General features: G+C 42.9%; 1 long non-coding RNA gene across 3 annotated transcripts in view; it reads left to right on the forward strand.

Annotated features, from left to right (window-relative positions):
* Positions 1–1,634: 1,634 nt before the first annotated feature.
* The window catches only part of LOC133216978 (uncharacterized), a 185,881-nt gene continuing 179,264 nt past the window's right edge, over positions 1,635–8,251 (forward strand). The window contains exons 1-2 of one of the 3 annotated variants that reach the window (XR_009726771.1): positions 1,635–1,790; positions 6,022–6,927. This is a non-coding gene — a long non-coding RNA (uncharacterized LOC133216978). The remainder of the gene's footprint in view (positions 1,791–6,021; positions 6,928–8,251) is intronic. The other 2 variants (XR_009726770.1, XR_009726772.1) reach the window with 2 other exon arrangements.

Here is an 8,251-nt window from a genome sequence, read left to right on the forward strand (position 1 = left end):
GGGTTCCTGACCATTAGACACAGCGCCACTCCCCAGGTGTCTAACAAAACCTCGTGGTGAAGTGTGACTTGGTCTAAGAAAGATCTGTGAATTATTCTCAGGAGAGCTACAGTCCATTTTGCTTTTCATTGTGATGTTTTCCTCTTTTAGATGAAGATCTAGAGAGGGCAGTGTGTGTATGGAGGTGGCAGAAGCTCTTCAGCACGTGGCTGCAGGCTGTGCAGGCAACGGGCTCAGCTGTAAGATGAGTCCTATGACAGCCTCATTATTGGAAGCTGAGCCTAATGAACCTGCTGTCAGATCATCTCTTGTCTCTTTTAAGTAAAGGTAAAGGATCTAAGAAAGCTCTTTCTTCCTCATTCTTTGGATAGAGACATTTAGATTGAGTGCCGCTGCTCTCCCTCACTACAAAGACTACAAAGATATTTTTATCTGAATTAGAAACTTTTGCTGGCCTACTTTCTTGCAAGCCCTTGTCCAGCCAGCTTGTCATCTCAGTCATCATTCAGTCACCCTCAAAACCAGACCAGATAGTTTCAGAGCAGTCTTGGCACCACTGTACCCAAGGGCTCCCACACACCACAATGAGTGGGAGCATGAGCCTTCAGATACCCATTTGAGAAGGTCCTCTGCTGACATGAAGAGACCACAGCAGAGCCCTGTCCCCTCACACCCCCCCACCCCGAGGCTTTGTCAACCTGACACATGGAGGTGAAGGCTCACTCCCCACTCCATAGGCATATGCCAGCCAAGGGCCTGCCACTTGTTTCTCTAGGCTAATGCAGCAAGAGCAGCCCAATTCATTTTGACAGAGTGGTTAAGTAAGTGGCACAGATTTCACATGTCAGCCTTCTCCTGCGTAATATTAGAGTTATCCCACAGTAAGTGACTGGCGAGAAGGTTCAGCATCATGTGGTGGCAGTAGTTAATATGCTTCAAAAAGCATGCGCAGCTATAACAAGTTTGGTTGTCTGGTTTACCCTGCCTGGATCCAAAGTCAAAGGACTTTATATACCTGCACAGCTGCAGAGACAGGCTAGAACAAGCAAGCTTGCCAAAGTGTGGTCTTCCACAAAGCCCCTAACATATTTGTGTACATAAATCCTTATATCTTGGCCTGGTTGGACGGGGCTTTGAGCAACATGGTCTAGTGAAAGGTGTTGCTGACTGTGGCAGGGGGTTGGAACTGGTTGAGCTTTAAGCTCCCTTCCAACACAAACCATTTTGTGAATCTATGATCTGCCAGTGGTAATTACTTTTCAGTTTTCTCTAGTAATGTAGCTTGTCGGGTTTTGGGGTGGGGTGGGACTCTTGGAAGGGGCAGCTGGTTTTGTTTGGGTTTTTTACTTAAACAAAAGGAAACCGCTCTTCCCTGTAGTAGCACTGCTTTCTGAAGTAGTTAAAAAGAAAGCTGTCAGAGGAGTTTCCTTAGTACTGAAGCTGGGGAAAGCATCAGGGCTTTAGTAACTAGGTAAGTATCTCGTATGTAGCTGGCTCCTCCTACTGTGGAATTTTCCAGGCCCCTGAGCGCACTGATAAGCCTTAATGGCTCTAATCAGCCTCACCTGGTGCCTCTAAGCACTTCCCACAGGTCTGGGAGCCCATTTAAGTTCACAAGGGGAAGTTGTTCCTTTCTGTGAGCTATGCTGGTTTTCATCTGAGCTATGGGCATACTGGTCTTGACCTACAGGCTGACTTCCAGCTTGACTTCATTGCAATTTTGCCTTAAGACCTAGGCTTTTGGTTGGACCTGGCCACCACCTGCAGGTCTGCCTGCTCCTCCTACTCAGGTACTACAGAGAGGGGCTCCCTCCACACTGTGGCCATGGTGTTTCTGTTGGCTCCCTGCCCCTTAGGGAACACCTTGCTGCTCCCTGATGATATCCAAGGGCTTGGTAGTCCATGTAGTCACATTCAGCTCCTGGAAGTGCTGAGATGTTCTTCCCCTCATTTTCATGAAGGGGAAGGAAAAGCATAGCTTTTTGTGGGTGTGCCACTGGATCTAGAGATGGGAGAGGGAAAGAACTGGAAGAAATGACTCATGGCAACTCCCTTACACCAGCAGTATTGGTGCAACTGCTTCTGGCTTCTGGGTAAAGTTAAACCCAGTGTTTCACGAGCACTAATTGCTGTGTTGCTTATAGTAAATGGCCTTGGGTACATAAATCAGTTTCAAATGTTATTTGTAAAATTGAAAGGTGAGGTTGCATGACAGAGTAGTAAAATGGTATTCATGTTTTGCTAATGTCTCAAAACTTCTGCAGGGGGAAATCGGATACCAGTGACAATAGCTCACATATAGCTGATGTAAAAGTAAGGTTTGCTGATGGTGATACAACTACTGTATTCATGCTACAGGAATGTATGCTGGGTTGTTTGTCTCAGCTGAAGCTGAGTTATTGCTTTATCGTGTTGTCATCAACAAGGTTACTCAAAGGAAAGAAGCTGTGAGTAACTTTTCACTCAGAGCTAGTTCCCACCACAAAGTGTGTGACACACTCTTTAGTGAGGAGCTAGTATGCTCACACCACCATGAGAAGCCACAGATTGCTATCTCTGCCCTGCTCTTGAAATCAGTACACCAGTCCAAAATTTTCATCAGTCAGCATTCTTGTATCCCTGGTGGGCTGTTAGAGACATCCCTTTTCTTTTACTGAGACACTGGCAGAGTACATGGAGAGGTACCACCATGATTGCCTTGTCCTTAACTCTTCTCCAGCCATCTCCTGCCAACTGCTGTTAGAGAGGGGGCACAAGGCTAGAGAAGTGGTCTGAGCTTGAATGGTGGCTTCTCTTATCAAATAGATATTTCATGTAGCTATCCATGCAGTCACAGTAAATCCACAAACCACAGCCCTGGCTCCCCTGGTCCCTCTATCATGCAGTCACTATGGCCCACCTTGAGAACAGATACTTTCAGATTGTGTGTGTTAGTTCTTACCTGTTCTTTCACTATCATTCAAGTTTTGTCTCTTCTTTACAAGAACAGGAAAATGCTACTCTTTTAAAGTTACTGAGAAGCCAGAGTACCTCTGGTGCTGCTAACGCAGCGTAGTAGAATGTCTTATTGCTGAGGCAAAAGATTACCCAAAGGATGTTCATTGTGACTGATATTATGAATAGAAAGCCTTAGGGACTGTTTGCATCCTCTGTAACAGACATATTTCCTCTGTTTCATTAGGTTTGGTGGTTTTGTGAGCATTTTTTGTGTAAAGTTGTATTTCTATCAATATTTCACATCTGATTTATTGGTAGGTACAGGAAAATATTCTGATTTCACTAAAAAGTGCCAAAAACTGCATCCAGTTTTTGGTTTCTGTGCATGTTTCTGGTTTTCCTCCTTGTTAAAGGATCTAAACAGAACTGTCAAGAAAGCTCTTGCTGATGTCACATGTTCCTGATCCGGAAAGTTCAGAGATTTCTCTAAAGTTTGTTGTTATCTTTCAGATCAGAACTTTTATACTACTCTACTCAAGTCAGTAAGTTTTTTCCTTAGCAAAAGAATATAGTCTTATTTTGGCAGATGCAAAAGCTTTCTCAGCCTTCAGGCTTTCCTATTGTAAAGTCCAATTTCATTAGGTAAATTAGAAGAACTAACAGAAAATAAGTATCACACTTTAAAGAAGTACAAAGCAGAACAAAAGAATAAATTATTACTGTGCTTAAGTTAATATTTAAGGAGCACAACTCAGGCAAGGCAAAGTCATAATCAACACCAAAGCAGAATCTCCCTAAACTTTTTAGTAAAGACATCAATAGAAACCCTGTGCTTTCGTTAGTTTTTCCTTTTCTGAAATGTTTGGGGGTTTTGTTGTGTTAATATTCGTTCCATGATGGTGTCTATGTGAGAATTGGAGATAAAATAAGACAGATGTACTGACCATGGTTACCAAGGGAGCAGTTTCCTTAGCAATGGCAAAGCAGTTGTCAAAGCAGTCAATGTTCCTTCTCTCTCTCACACACACGACTTGTTTTTACTAGTTTGCATAGCTTGGTTACACAAACAGCTAATCGTAAACACCTCTCCCAGATTTCTTGGAGCCTGCAAACAAGACCTAGGTGGGTCATTAGTCAGATGATCCCAACCTGGTTTCAGTTCAGAGTCTACCTGAACTACTTTTGTTTCATAATTTTTTCGTAAAACAATCACTGTCTAACTCAAGAGTCATCCAGATGGAAACATAACCAGGTACTGCACACCCAAATAAAAGATACGGGGGTGGGTGAGTAGTATAAAATTGCCACATGTTCAAAGAACCAGTCCTATCCTCTAAAGGGTAAAGATGGCAGCTAAAATAATCCCTATAAATAGGTCTTGTAACTGCCTACAGGAAATGGTTATTATCTGAGAATGGAAGTCTGATCCCGCCATCCTTGACAAGGCTGAAGAGGGGATTATGCTGCACTATGACACTTAATGCTCTCTATTGGTGCTTCTGGTGGTGGCTATATGTGTGCGAGGTCCCTAGGCCACATCTGGAATTGCCCAGCTGAAGCCATTACCCAGTGGGTGGCTGCCTCCGCCCTTGCTGCGTGCTGAGAGCTCAGAGTCCTCTCCATGTCCTTGCTCCAAAAGTGCATTCAGGCTCATAGGGACAGCAAGGAAGTGAGATGGGTTCATGCTGCTCTGTGGAAGGTATCAGCTCTAAAAGAATGGTAGATCTCAGAAAGTGCTTGGAAAACCCTGTTATCTGTAACTCCAGGCTCTGTGACCACCAAACTGTAAGTTATTCATCCTGAGCAGAATAACACCAAGAACATCAAGGCAGTGATGAAACTCTTCCTTATTCTGTATTTAAGTACTCAGATTTACTCAAACTGTAATTAAAAGTGTTGTGTCAATATTCCAATAATGCAGAGACAGGTCTTTTGCTATAGTAGTAATTACAAGAGGTACAGTCGTTTGCTCTGATGACTGGTGTTAGGAAACAAGCCTTGTTTTCCTGCCTCTATTTCCAGTCAAGGGCAAAGCTGTTTCATATCAAATATATTCCTATATGCAGATTATCCCAGGGAACCTCCAGTTGCAGGTTAGCAAAAGACACTTAGTCATGTGTTTTTGAAAAGCAATATTAATATAACATGGTACTATTGACTGGAGTGTCATGTATGAAAGAAATAATGACTGGATTGCTTTTGGATTAATTCTGAATTGGAAAATGCTGATTTGATGGCACTGCTATGATCTGTAATTTTACGTGTTGTTATTAGAAACGTTTGCTATCAAATGGTACCCAAGAGTTTTCTGATAATTCAGCTGCTCTGTATTCTCCAACTTGTGGCTAAAATTCATACATGCTCATTTCCTAACATATCCTTATTTACTGCCTGCAACAAGTATGCATCTTTTTGTTCAGGTTGACTGGAATTTAATTAGACACTGATGAAGAGAAGGAAAAGTGTAGCGTATGTGCACACAGAGGGGCTGATTGCTGCTTCTCCCTCTGCTCCACACAGCTCGGTGCCATGGGGTAGGTTACTAACTACATCTGTGCTCCTCCTAGGGGCATTCATTTCATAACTATAGTATTCATGATGCGCTACTTGAGGCAAAGTTAGGAGTCTTCCTAAGCTCTGTTTACAAATACTTTTAGGAATATGACTCCTTAGGAAGGCACAGAAAAAGCTGGAAGTGCAATATGAGGCAAAAGTGTTGCTGGCCTCTGTGTGACTTGTGTGCCCTTGCTCACAGCACCCAGACAGAGAGGGGGTGAGGAGCACAATGCCACCTACAAATGCTATAAGCAAAATCTGTCTCTCTGTCTCTCATCTGCCTTATTAGGAAAGCTGCGTAGAAAGAGAAAAAAAAAAAGCCATGGCACATTTCTTAGCAATTTTTTCTATTTCATGTTGAGGCAGTTTCAGTCTCAGAATCTCACGGCCCTTGAGTTCCATAAATCTGCACGATCCTTGTGAAAGCCACTATTTTTGCGTCAAGAAATTTGGGATCAAAGAGAAGGGAAAGGTAAAAGCTACATAAGATCAAATAATGCTGGAGTAACGGGACACTTCTTCCTTCAGAGGAAATCACACATGTGAAGGGGTGTGGAAGGTCTTATGTTCAGAATTTAAGTATACAGATTGTTTTAAAAAATAATGTTTGGAATGGAAGAGGGAAGGTGGAGCAGTGGCAGCCATCCATCTGGTGGAAGAAGGCAGCAACAGGGAGGGTACTCTGAGATTGCTTTCTGCAAAGAGGCAAGCTGGCAGTTTTAATTGTAGGAGGAACACACCCCGAGGTCAACCACAGCACTGAATCATGGCATGTATGGCTGTCCTTCCATCCCCTCCACAGCCTTTTTACCTCAAAAAACAAAGATAAGCTGATGAAAAGGTGGAGTCATTGAGTCACCTGGGAGTGTAGTTTTGCCCTGACAGCCACCCAGTTCCCATCTCCTAACTGCAGCTCTGTCAGTCCCTAATTCAGCAACCCCTTAACCACCCCACGGTGACCCCCAATTACTGAAGTGGCAGCTGTACAGTTCACTTGCCTCTGGTTGAGCTGATTTTTTACCATTATGGTCCCAACCACCTGCTGTGCATTTGATGTAACTTTTCAATTAACATTCTCCAAGGATTTGTAGCCTTTGGTGTGTGTTGCAGCCTCGGCCATTCCCACACCCATCACCCATGGGCTGCAGCACTATAACTCTTCCTACCTGCTGCACAAACACATCAGGCACAGATTTAATGGCATCCAACTAAATCCCTCCAGTCAGAGACGTGTAAATGTGTATGTAAAGGCTGAGCAGAAGAAGCCTAAATGCAAAAGCAAAGTATTATTGAATGTGACTAGTGCCACTCACACAGACAGACACAGGATTACAGCCCAGCAAATGAAGGTTGATACGGTAACTGCACCAGGCAGGAGCAGAAGCAAAGCTGTCCTTCTCGATATCAGGGTACCACAAACAGTCCAGGAGCAGAGTAAGTTTTGCTGACAGGTTACATAAGAATAAACAAAACTAAAGCAATAAGAATCAAAAAGAAAAACCAGGCCATTTGCACCATGCTGAGATGGTTTTCAGATCTGACATTTCAGCTGAATACAACTTGCGCTCAATTGCCTGGAGTCTTGCTAGGAAATCTTTGCATCACTCAGTTTTTGCAGTGTTTGCTCCTTTACTTGCATCTTTATTTGGAGCTCATGAAGGAAGGTTATTTTCTTTTGTTTGGGGATTTGAGGGCCCACGTTTATGAAATATTTGACAATACATTTGAGTAGGGCTCAAAACTTTTGATGTTTGCCAAAAGGAAGAGGAGGGAAGTCTTACTTCAAAGGAAGTTTCGTTTGTATTCTTGCTCCAGAGCTGACTTACCATAAAAATCTCTGAGAGGAAAGTGTCTGGCTTTGGCCCTATGGAGTGTGGTGGTGATGTGCTATCATGTGTGAAAGCTGAGACTGCCAGCATATTTATTGTAAGGCCAGAATTCAGGAGAAATAACTGGAATGGAGAGATGTTAGAAATGGGATAAACTGAAACGAGGCAATTAAATCACTTAAAAAGGGGGAAGGATGAGTGAGCTGTAGGGAGTGGGAGAAGAACTGAGAAGAGGAAAATCTTCAACTGGTATATTGAATCCACAGCTTGAGAGAGTGAGGGTGCAGCAACTGAGGCGGGAAAGAAGGTGGGAATAAACCAAGGACAAAAGTGGCAGAAGTGAAGAATAATATGGGAAGTCTAAAATCCGTGAAACCAAGTAGTCATTTCAGGCATTGTAGTGATGTAAGGAAAAGAACAAGTTACGGAGCAGCTGGCTGTGAAATGGCCAACATACCCAGTATAGGAAGCTCTGAAGGTGAGTCCTGGCACACTTTGTGGGTTGATTTATCAGTTTAGAATAACAACTATATCAATGTAATTACTAATGTTAATACAATTCCAGACAAGTACACAAACTTGTATCAGGGCAGTATATCTTGCAGATTTCTGAAATAAGCAATAAAACCCCATTAAATAAGAAAAACTGTGTCCTCACTATCGCTTGTGCCAAAGGAACCAATATACATTTCCAAATCCGTATAGCCATCCCAGGACAAACCTGTATTAGCGCCAGCCTTCAATGGGTAACCTTAGAGATAGTGGGATCTAGCTACAGGCCTTTATTGCCATGGCTAAAAGCATATTTGCATGCAATGTGAAGCATTATTTTTGCATAATAGGTATTTGTTTATGCTTTTATTTGGCAGAGTGGGTTTTTAAGTTCTTACAAATGGCACTTTGCTGAGGACATACCATAGGAAAACGTC

The sequence above is a fragment of the Neopsephotus bourkii genome, unplaced genomic scaffold (genome assembly GCF_033783945.1).
Source record: "Neopsephotus bourkii isolate Nb327-2 ecotype Australia unplaced genomic scaffold, CSIRO-AGI_Nbou_v1 NB_1080, whole genome shotgun sequence".
NCBI lineage: Eukaryota > Metazoa > Chordata > Aves > Psittaciformes > Psittacidae > Neopsephotus > Neopsephotus bourkii.